Below are 10,513 nucleotides of genomic sequence, written 5' to 3' on the forward strand. Positions count from 1 at the left end.
GCCAAGCCTGCTATCAGTGGGGTGGGTAGGTATAATCCACTCCAGGGAGGGAAAACAAATACACAGCCATCACAACTAGGTTCCTGGTGGTAGCTATAGTTTATGCTAATCAGGAGCCACCAGTGACATTGGCAGATGAGATCAAATCCCTGGCTGGCTTCTCAGAGCTGTGCTAATGGAGATGATAGAATTCAGGGTGCTGGTCCTGAAAAACAAACAACCCAGTAAAGAAATGGGCAGAAGATATGAACAGACACTTCTCCAAAGAGGACATCCAGATGGCCAACAGACACATGAAACGATGTTCAGCATCCCTCCTCATCAGGGAAATACAAATCAAAACCACACTGAGATACCACCTCACGCCAGTCAGAGTGGCTAAAATGAGCAAATCAGAGAACACGAGATGCTGGCGAGGATGTGGAGAAACAGGCACCCTTCTACACTGTTGGTAGGAATGTAAACTGGTACAGACCCTCTGGAAAACAGTGTGGAGGTTCCTCAAAAAATTAACAGTAGAACTCCCCTATGACCCAGCAATAGCACTGCTAGGAATTTACCCAAGGGATGTAGAAATGCTGAGGCATAGGAGCACATGGGCCCCAATGTTCATAGCAGCACTCTCAACAATAGCCAAAACATGGAAACAGCCTAAGTGTCTATCAACGGACGAATAGATCAAGAAGATGTGGTTTATCTATACCATGGAATACTACACGGCAATGAGAAAAAATGAAATCTGGCCTTGTGTAGCAACATGGATGTACCTTGAGGGTGTTATGCTGAGTGAAATAAGTCGGGCAGAGAAGGACAAATATCATATGTTTGCACGTATAGGAGGATTAGGAGGAACTTAACGGAGGACAATGGGGGAGAAGAAGGGGGAAAATAGTGGGGGAAAGGGAGAGAGGCAAACCATGAGAGACTCTTGAATGCTGACAAAAACTGAGGACTGATGGATGTGGAGGGAAGGGGGGAGGGGCACGGAGAGGGGCACTTGTGGAGATGAGCACTGGGTATTATATGGAAACCAACTTGACAATAAACTATTTGTAAAAAAAAAAAAAGAATTCAGGGTGCTGGTGGCCTCAACCCAGTAGTCAAGGTTATGGGAGAACTACCCATAGTGAAGGAGAGGAAACTCCTATAATGGAGAAACTATAGTTTCTGCAGTTATGTCAGAAAGGGGGGGGAGGGAAGCCCCCCCTCCGAACCAAAGAGATTTGGCAACCTGCTCATAGAAGCACTGGAAGTGGGAAGGAGGTACCTTCAACCCTGGGTCCTGTGTGAATATATGACATGGTGTGAGGAGCAGAGATGTGTCTGCTCCTCCAGAGGAGACTCTGGTGTCATTTCTGGACACTTTGTAAAAGAGATTAAGACAGGGATGCCTGAGTGGTTCAGTCAGTTAAGCATCCGACTCTTGGTTTTGGCTCAGATCATGATCTCACCATTTGTGGGTTCCAGCCCCTCATCAGGCTCTGTGCTGACAGCCCAGAGCCTGTTTGGAATTCTCTCTCCCTCTCTCTCAGCCCCTCCCCCATTAGAGCTCACTCTCTCTCTCTCTTTCTCAAAATAAATAAGCTTAAAAAAAAAAAAACAAGAGGGGCGCCTGGGTGTCTCAGTTGGTTGAGCCTCCAACTTCAGCTCAGGTCATAATCTCACAGTTTGTGAGCTCAAGTCCCACATCAGTACTGGTGGGAGACGGGAGAACATATATATATATTCACATATATATAGTGAAATGATTACCACACTAAGTGTAGTTAACATCCATTGCAACATACAGCTACACATCTTTTTCTTGTGATGAGAACTTCTAAGACCCACTCTCTTAGCAACTTTTCTTATGCAGTTTCAGTATTGTTAACCATAGTGACCATGTCACATGGTCCCATCCCCAGAACTTAACTTACCCATATTTATTTATTTTTGGGAGAGTGCAAGTAAGAGAGGGGGACAGAGGATCCAAAATAGGCTCTTCACTGAGAGCCTGACAACAGTGAGTCTGATGTGGGGCTCGAACTCGTGAACCGTGAGATCATGACTTGAGTTGGATGCTTAACCAACTGAGCCTCCCAGGCACCCCATGTCTTTTTTTTAAATGTATACTTTATGTAACTTCTATTATTTTATTTTATTTTTTATTATTTTTTATTTTATTTGAGAGAGAGAGAGCATGAGCCGGGGAGAGAGGCAGAGAGAGGGAGAGAAAAAAAATCTTGAGCCACTTCCATGCATGTGGAGCCCGATGCAAGGCTCAATCCCATGACCCTGGGATCATGACTTGAGCAGAAACCAAGAGTAGGAATCTCAACCAACTGAGCCACCCAGGTGCCCCAGGTTGTTTCCATGTCCATATGATATTATTGTGAATAATATTACACATAACGGGTGGGGTGTGTGCAGATATCTTTTCAAGTTATTGTTTTTGTTTCCTTTAATAAATACTCAGAAGTGGGATTGCTGGATCATATGTTAGTTCTATTTTTAATTTTTTGAGGGACCTCCATACTGTTTCCATAGCAACTCCACCAATTTAATTTACACCCCTCCCCACAATGCATACAGATTTCCTTTTTTCTATGACCTCACCAGCACTTGTTATTTCTTGTATTTTTGAAGATAGCCATTCTAACAGGTCAAGTGTGAGATGAAATCTCATTGTGGTTTTGATTTGCACTTCCCTGATGATTAGTGATATTGAATAGCTTTTCATGTACTATATGTCTGTAGTATGTCTATGATACAGGAACATCATGGGTAAAATGTTTTTCACTACGTTTTTTGAAACTTCTGTTTCCATGTGAAGTTTATTCCATGTGCAATTTTACCCATTATTCTCTCTCTCTCTGTGTGTCTCTCCCTCTCTCCTTCCTTGTTTGTTTTATGCATGCAGAGTGATTCCTAGAATAAAATCAAATGCTTAGATCATGCCACTCAGGAACCTAAGACCATAAAGCAGCATTTCAAGTACCAACTGGTTCTGTTTTTAACTTTCTTAATTGGTAATCTCACTTTATCACTCCCGCTTACAGTTGCTATATAGTTTCTACAAATGCATCACAGGCTTTATGATTTAATATAAACACTCTGGCTTGAGAAAGGGAAGTCCAGAAAGGGAGGGGGAGAGCGAGAGCTTGCCAGTTTCCCTAAGATAATGTGACTTCATATGCTATTGTTTCTGATTCCGAAGAGGACAAAGATCCTAATAAACTTAAACATGGGACTTATCCCTTTAAGAGAAATGCTCACAGTACGTTAGAGAAACGAATGCCACATTTATGGACTGATAGGGTTTAAAAAAAAAACTCACAAAAAACTTATGCAAACAGTTCTCATATGATCATTGGTTTCTGAGGATTGTGTATGAGGAAGTTTAGGTTAGCCTGAGGATTGTTCTGATGGTTCAACAAAGTGATATCAAATCAGGGAAATTGAGTCTTACCTTTCCCTGACATTTATTTCTTCCCTCTTATCTAGTTTTCTTCCTAGAGCCTGGCGTATCAGGAAGCTCTGTAAACACAAGCCTGCCCTACAGGAACGGCTATTGCTTTCCTATAAATACTGAGGGTACCATTAGCCTCAACAGAATACTGTTTAGGTGAGTAAACATTCACCTAAAATGCTACTGAAGCTTTGAAACAAACTGATGATCCATTTGCTGAGTAGCAAAGGTCATAAGCAGCCACTCCGTTTTCAATTCCTGTTACTTATAATCTTGCTGTTTTCAAAGTTTGCTTTGGTTTGGTTTGATTTGTTTTCTGGTTGGAAAAATTACTTGTGTAAAGCCCACGTTTCTCCTAGCATTAAAAAAAAAAAGGAATTAATGGGGGCTCTCGGGTAGCTCAGACAGTAGAACATGCGACTCTTGATCTCAGGGTCATGGGTCCAAGCCCCAAATTGGGTGTAGAGCTTACTTAAAAAAAAAAAAGTTGAGGGGCACCTGGGTGACTCAGTCAGTCAGTCAGTCAGTTAAGTGTCCGATTTCAGCTCAGGTCATGATCTAGTGGTTCGTGAGTTCGAGCCCCCCATCAGGCTCTGTTCTGACAGCTCAGAGCCTGGAGCCTGCTTCAGNTCTCTCTCTCAAATAAACATTAAAGGGGCAACTGGGTGGCTCAGTCAGTTAAGCACCTCCTAGTTTTGGCTCAGGTCATGATCTCAGAGTTTTGTGGGTTTAAGCCCCACATCGGGCTCTGCACTGATGGAGCAGAGCCCTCTTGGGATTCTCTCTCCCCCTCGCTCTACGCCCCTCTGCTGCTCTCAGTCTCTGTCCCTTTCAAAATAAATAAATAAACTTAAAATAAAATAAAATTTCAATAAATAAATAAAAATAAACATTTAAAAATTTTTTAAGAAGTTAGGGCACCTGCATAATTCATTGGGTTGAGCACCTGACTCTTGATCTCTTGAATTCAGCTTAGGTCATGATCTCATAGTTGTAGAGATCGAGTCCCCTGTCGGGCTCTGTGCTGAGTGTGGAGCCTGCTTAACATTCTCTCTCTCACTCCCTCTCTCTGCCCCCTCCCCCACTCATGCTATTTTTATCTCTTTCTCTCTAAAATAATAATTTAAAGAAATAAAAAAATAAAGAAGTGCACATATACCTGAGATAATTCAGGGCTTCTGCCTCAGGCCAGGGCGGGAGAGGGCAGCTGGGGTGATGGAAATAAGAAAGTATAACTTAATAAGGGAGGCAAGGAAGGAGGAGAGGCCTAGGGAAATGGGATCGTGGAAGGAACTGGGAGCATTACTATCTCATGACAAATGCCTTCTAGTTTCCCCGAAGCCCAGGGTCTCTGTGGACTTCATGCCCTCCCCCACCAGCTCTTCTGCCTACAGAGGATCATGACCAACATGGAGCCCCAGGCAATGGAGTGGTCTGGATGGAAGGAAGAGTCTCCAGAAGTGGCCCCTGAGATGGGGAGTGTTCAGGGGAGGGTCAGGGAGGTGGGGCCTGGGACTGAGAGACCACTACACTGGGCTGTGGGTCCAGGATGGAACGGGGAGACTCAGGAGGTACTAAGCTACCCTGTTCACAGTGATACCCGAGCGTTCCATACCCTCAGGCTCTGACCTGGCAGCTGGCTGAGGAGAGCAGTATCTAGGTATCTCGCTTTCTGTCAGGAGAGGTCTCTGGCTAAGGGAGTGGGATGGATGTGTGAGGTCCCAAGTGGAGAGGAGAAAAGGCCCCTGGGAACTGCGGAGACCATCACACATCGTTCTTCATCCATAGAGCTCAGTGTTCTGCACCTGCTCTCTTCATTAAAAATGCTGGGGTCTCTCACCTAGACCTGAGTGAGGCCTGAGAGAGAGAGAGAGAGAGAGAGAGAAATGGAGAGTGAGGGAGGAAGGATGGAGTGGAGGGAGTCTCTGGAGAGTGGAAGGCAGGGAGGGAGACATCCAGGAAGCACAGGAGACTCGTGCAGAGACCTGCCCCACGCTTTTTCTTGGCTTGGACGCCAGAAGTTAGTTTTCTGGAAGTCACAGAAAAAGATGAGTGACTCCAAAGCAGGCCAACCTTATCACAGGACAGAGTTCTCAATCTGATCCAGGGCCTCCACTTATCAGCTGAGGACGTAAGCAAAAGCTTAACTTTTGTGGATATCAGTTTCGATTTCCTGACTGTTCTATTCCAAGGATGGAAGAACAGGTGCACCCCACCCCTGCAAACCTTGTCGGCCAGGATTAAATTCGATGATGTTTCGCAAAGCACTGGGGCCAGTAGCTGCTAAACTATAAGCCCCCAGTGAACACTAATGTGGACGTTATACTGTGTCTGGGCCACTCCGGTGTCCCCAGTATTGTGAATATCACCCCTGGACAGCTGGCCATATAGCTAATCTTGAAGTCAGCCTGCACTGTCCCCAAGCAAGATGAAGGATCCCAGAAAGTCACCCCCTCCCACCTGCCATCTTGTGTGTCTGATGCTTCCTGTCGCTAGAACCACAGCCATGTTCACCCAAGGAACCTCTGCCCTGGGACAGCTCTCACTGGCTGGCCGATATCTGCAGGGCAGCCGGGAGCAGCTGGGAATGTTTTCAGGAGCTCCCTGGTGTCAAACACAGATAGTACCTAGTGCAACTTCACCGACTGTTTCTGAGAAGTCATCCAACATGCATTGCCAACATTTAAACCAAAACCAGCGTCAGGGTTGGCTGGTGCTTATGTGGAACCAGGATCTGAGCCAGGAGAGAATCAGCACACCTGAGACCCTGTCAGGATACTTTGAGAATCCTGAGTTCCTTTGAGGTTCTGACACCAGGGCAGATAAACGGCAAACGTGGGGCTAAATGCACTCCCCGTGAAATAAAAGACAGATTTCACTCTGTTTGGAACCATTACAGCTCATGGGCGGAGATCAACCCCGGAAAGAGGACTGTGTCTGTAATTAATCAATCGGAGGCACAAGGATATGACACCCCCACTCCACCCTCCCCCCAGCCAGAAAGGGGGTGAGAATAAGCCAAAGGATGTTTAATGAACTGCCTGGGGAATACTGAAAACCGGTTAAATATTTCACAGAGTTGTGACGATAAAACGAGTCTATCCAGAGACAGGCTAAAATCTGTGAAATGCTCAAAACTGGCAAAAGAGGAAAAAGGTACAAACAGGATTGGATGGGCGATTCTGAGCAGGAATCATGTGAAATCATGTAACTTGGATCAAGTACGCATTTTAGGCCAATCTTCAGAAGGGGGCACAGGTTGGGGTGGAGAGAGGGAAGGAAAGTGTCTTGCAAGGCTCATGCTCCCAGCTCTTCAGGTCAACGACCCCGCTGAACGGGGAAAGGGGCAGTGGCCTCATCTGGAGCCCTCCAGCCTTAAGCGGGGGCGGCCCCTGAGGACATCCGGAACCAACGCCCCGGCCTTGCTCTGCAGGCGGCGATGGTGGGAGGACCCGGGTCTGGGCGCTGCGTCGCCCCCTCTCTGGGACCCCTTTGCCGCCCTCACCCCCCACGCCACCGAGCTCTCCGGCCTCGCCTTGGCCGCCCCTCCTCTGGAAGCTCCCGACTAGACGCCCAGCGCCACCAGCAGCAGCGCCTCACCCTCCCTACCAGCGCCCTCCAGCGGATGGCTCGAGAAACAGTGATTTCCGTGAGAAAGCAGCTGCCGTGACCCAGAGACACAAAATCAGAGTCTGGTGGTATTCCTGAGAAGGCGTCGGGGGCGCCAGCCCAGGATTGAGACTTTTTTTCTTTTCTTTTTTCTTTTACTTAAATCCAAGTTCAGTAATATATAGTGTAATCATGGTTTCAGGAGTAGGATTTAGTGATTTATCACTTGCATATAACACATAGTGGTCCTCCCAACAAATGCTGCCCTTAATACCCATCACCCATTAAGCCCATTCCCCCCACCACCCCTCCAGCAACACTCAGTTCGTTCTCTGCATTTAAGAGTCTCTGTTTTTATCTTACCTTTCCTTCCCTCCCCCTACGTTCATCTGTTGTGTTTCTTAAATGTCACATATGAGTGAAATCATATATTTGTCTTTTTCTGACTTATTTCGCTTAGCATAATACATTCTAGTGCTATCCACCATTGTTGCAAATTGTATTTTAGAAGTGTGTTTCAGGGGCACCTGGGTGGCTCAGTCGGTTAAGCATCGACTTTGGCTCAGGTCATGATTTGGCAGTTTGTGGGTTCAAGCCCTGAGTCAGGCTCTTGGCTGTCAGCAGAGTCAGCCTCAGATCCTCTGTCTCCCTCTCTCTGCCCTCCCCCATAAAAAATAAGTAAACATTTTTTTTAAAAGTAGAAATGTGTTTCAGTCCTACACTAAAAGAGGCAAAGGCAGCCATCAGGGTGTTTGGCAGAGGATGACTGTCCCTCAGTGTCTGCTCCCTTAGTATTAGGACTGCCAAATTTTAGGTGAGTATTCAGGCATCCAGAACAAAAACTACATCTCTGACCCTCTGGCATAGCCAGTTATGACCTTAGGATTAAGTTCTGGCTCTGTAATATAAACCAAAGTGCTGTGTGTGTGATTTCCAAGAAGTGTTCTGAAAGAGAGAAGTGATGCCCTTCTTCAGTCCTTACTCCATCCTGCTGGGTGGAATGCAGATGGGATGGCTGAGGTGCCAGCAGCCAATTTACACCATGCAGTGGAAGCTACATGCTGAAGGTGGTTAAGTTACAAAATTCTGGGCAAAGGAACCCGGTCCCTGATTTTGAGGGTGCTATGCCAATCTTCAGTCTACTTCTGAGTCACTTTTATATAAAAGAAATGTATTTCCATTACATTTCATTCAAGCCATTATTGGTTGGTTTTCTGTCTCACACAACTGTACTGAACCCTAACCAAGAGGAGATGAAAATCCTCTTTGGTGGCAGAAGTGGGGCAAGGACTGTAACAGAAGCAGTGGTCCTGGTGCTGGCAGATGTGGCAGGCAAGGATGCAACAGAAGGAACCGGTGGTAGAGGCAAGGCCGATTCCTGGTTAAACAGATTCTTCCATGGGAGAATCAAGGACACCCCTGTGGTGACAGCTGTGGAGGGTGGGATCAGAGAGGATGCTGGGGAGTTTACTATGTTGAACCATATAGGGAAAGGCTAGACAGGGGAGGTCCCTGTGTCAACAAAGGTTAGGGAGAAGATCAAGGTGAAAACAGGAATGTTCCTGAAATTTCTAACCATTTTTTTAAAATATTTTTTTATTTCTTTCTTTCTTTTTTTTTTTTTAAAGATTTTTATTTATTTCTAGGAGAGAGAGAGAAAGACAGCATGAGCAGGGGAGGGTCAGAGAGAGAGGGAGTCACAGACTGAAACAGGCTCCAGGCTCTGAGCTGGCAGTCAGCACAGAGCCCGATGCGGGGCTCGAACCCACGAACCGCGAGATCATGACCTAAGTGAAAGTCGGACGCTTAACCGACTAAGCCACCCAGGCGCCCCTTTTTTAATTTATTTCTAGGAGAGAGAGAGAGAGACAGCGTGAGCAGGGGAGGGTCAGAGAGAGAGGGAGTCACAGACTGAAACAGGCTCCAGGCTCTGAGCTGGCAGTCAGCACAGAGCCCGATGCGGGGCTCGAACCCACGAACCGCGAGATCATGACCTAAGTGAAAGTCGGACGCTTAACCGACTAAGCCACCCAGGCGCCCCAATTTCTAACCATTTTTAAGAAGAGGCTCAAATCTGTGACCATCTCCCTTTGTGGCCAGAGGTGTCCCTGTTAGCCCACATACCTGTTGACTGCCCAACAGCACCTTCTTCTGACCCATACAGGCTGTTGGTCCTCAGGAGGTCAGTTTGGACTGACTGTGGGGACACCTAGTCCAGCACTGCTCCTCATGTGACCCTCTAGTGGTCCCCGTGATTCTGACATATACTCAAGTCCAATCCACCATTTTACACATGAGGAAACTGAGGCCCAGACAAGGAGTGGAACTTTCCAGAAGTCTCACTGACAGCAGAGCACTGAGTGAGAACCCAGTAATCAAGACCTCCAGTCCAAGGTTTACTCCGATGCCATGTGGATCCTCTATGCTGGCTCTCTCAGGTGGCCCATTACTAATTTAAAGACTGTCTAAGATGGGACACATCTGCATGGTTTCCTCCATCCTCACAATCCTGGGACAAACCGCAGGCTGAGGACACACCAGTGGCCTCTCAGCAGGTCTCTCAGATGCGATAATAGCTGCAGAGCCCTGGCCACACCTAGGAACTGCATGCTCTAGGACTCCATGCAGACTTGCCATTCCTCTAACTAGACAGTCTCTCCTTTTTTAATGTTTATTATTTATTTTGAGAGAGGGAGGGCTGGAGAGAGAGGATCCCAATCAGGCTCCACACTGTCACCTCAGAGCCCAACGCAGGGCTCGATCCCTCGAACCTGCCTTGTCCTTTCATCCTGCAAATCACGTAGCTCATAACTAACAGGGTCCCTGACCTCCTTAGGACCTTATGATTTGAAAAGTCAGGTGAGGCGGCTGCGCTCAGAAACCTGCCTCAGATCCTTTTCTCCCCGCAGGAACACCAACTGTCCATCTTTCAGTCCCTTACCCAAACCCACAGCCCTATGCCTGCCCTTTGGGGAGTGGAAGTGGGGGCACGGTTTGTAATCAGCGGGGAGCACTCAACTAATGGAGCCAGGATATTGAAAGCCGGATGTAGGGAACTTCGGTGTCCACGCGGGGTGTCTGAGGTGCGTGAAGAGCGAACGGCGGAAAGTGAAAACAGTGCGAACAGACTGTGGTGAGGTTAATCGCGCACCCCGCGCACCATCGCAGTCTCCGAGGCGCGAAGAGGCTGCTTTCAGCGCCACCTGGCGGCTGTAACTCGAGAGTGGGGAGGGGACCCAGCGCGGATCCCCGGGCCGGTGGCTGTCGGTTCCCGCGGGACTCGCAGGCGTGGGGACGTCCAGCTTGGAGAGCCAGGACTGCGCAGCCCGCGGCAGGGAAAGTCTCTGGATTTGTGCGGACCCCACCGCCGCCGCCAGGCCCCGAGGAGACCCGGGGACGCCGGCCCCTAACTGCAACCGACCAGCAGCTGTGTGTCGGGACGCTGCGGGACACTGG

Source organism: Crocuta crocuta, unplaced genomic scaffold (genome assembly GCF_008692635.1).
Source record: "Crocuta crocuta isolate KB4526 unplaced genomic scaffold, BGI_CrCroc_1.0 scaffold273, whole genome shotgun sequence".
In the NCBI taxonomy this organism is placed as follows: Eukaryota; Metazoa; Chordata; class Mammalia; order Carnivora; family Hyaenidae; genus Crocuta; species Crocuta crocuta.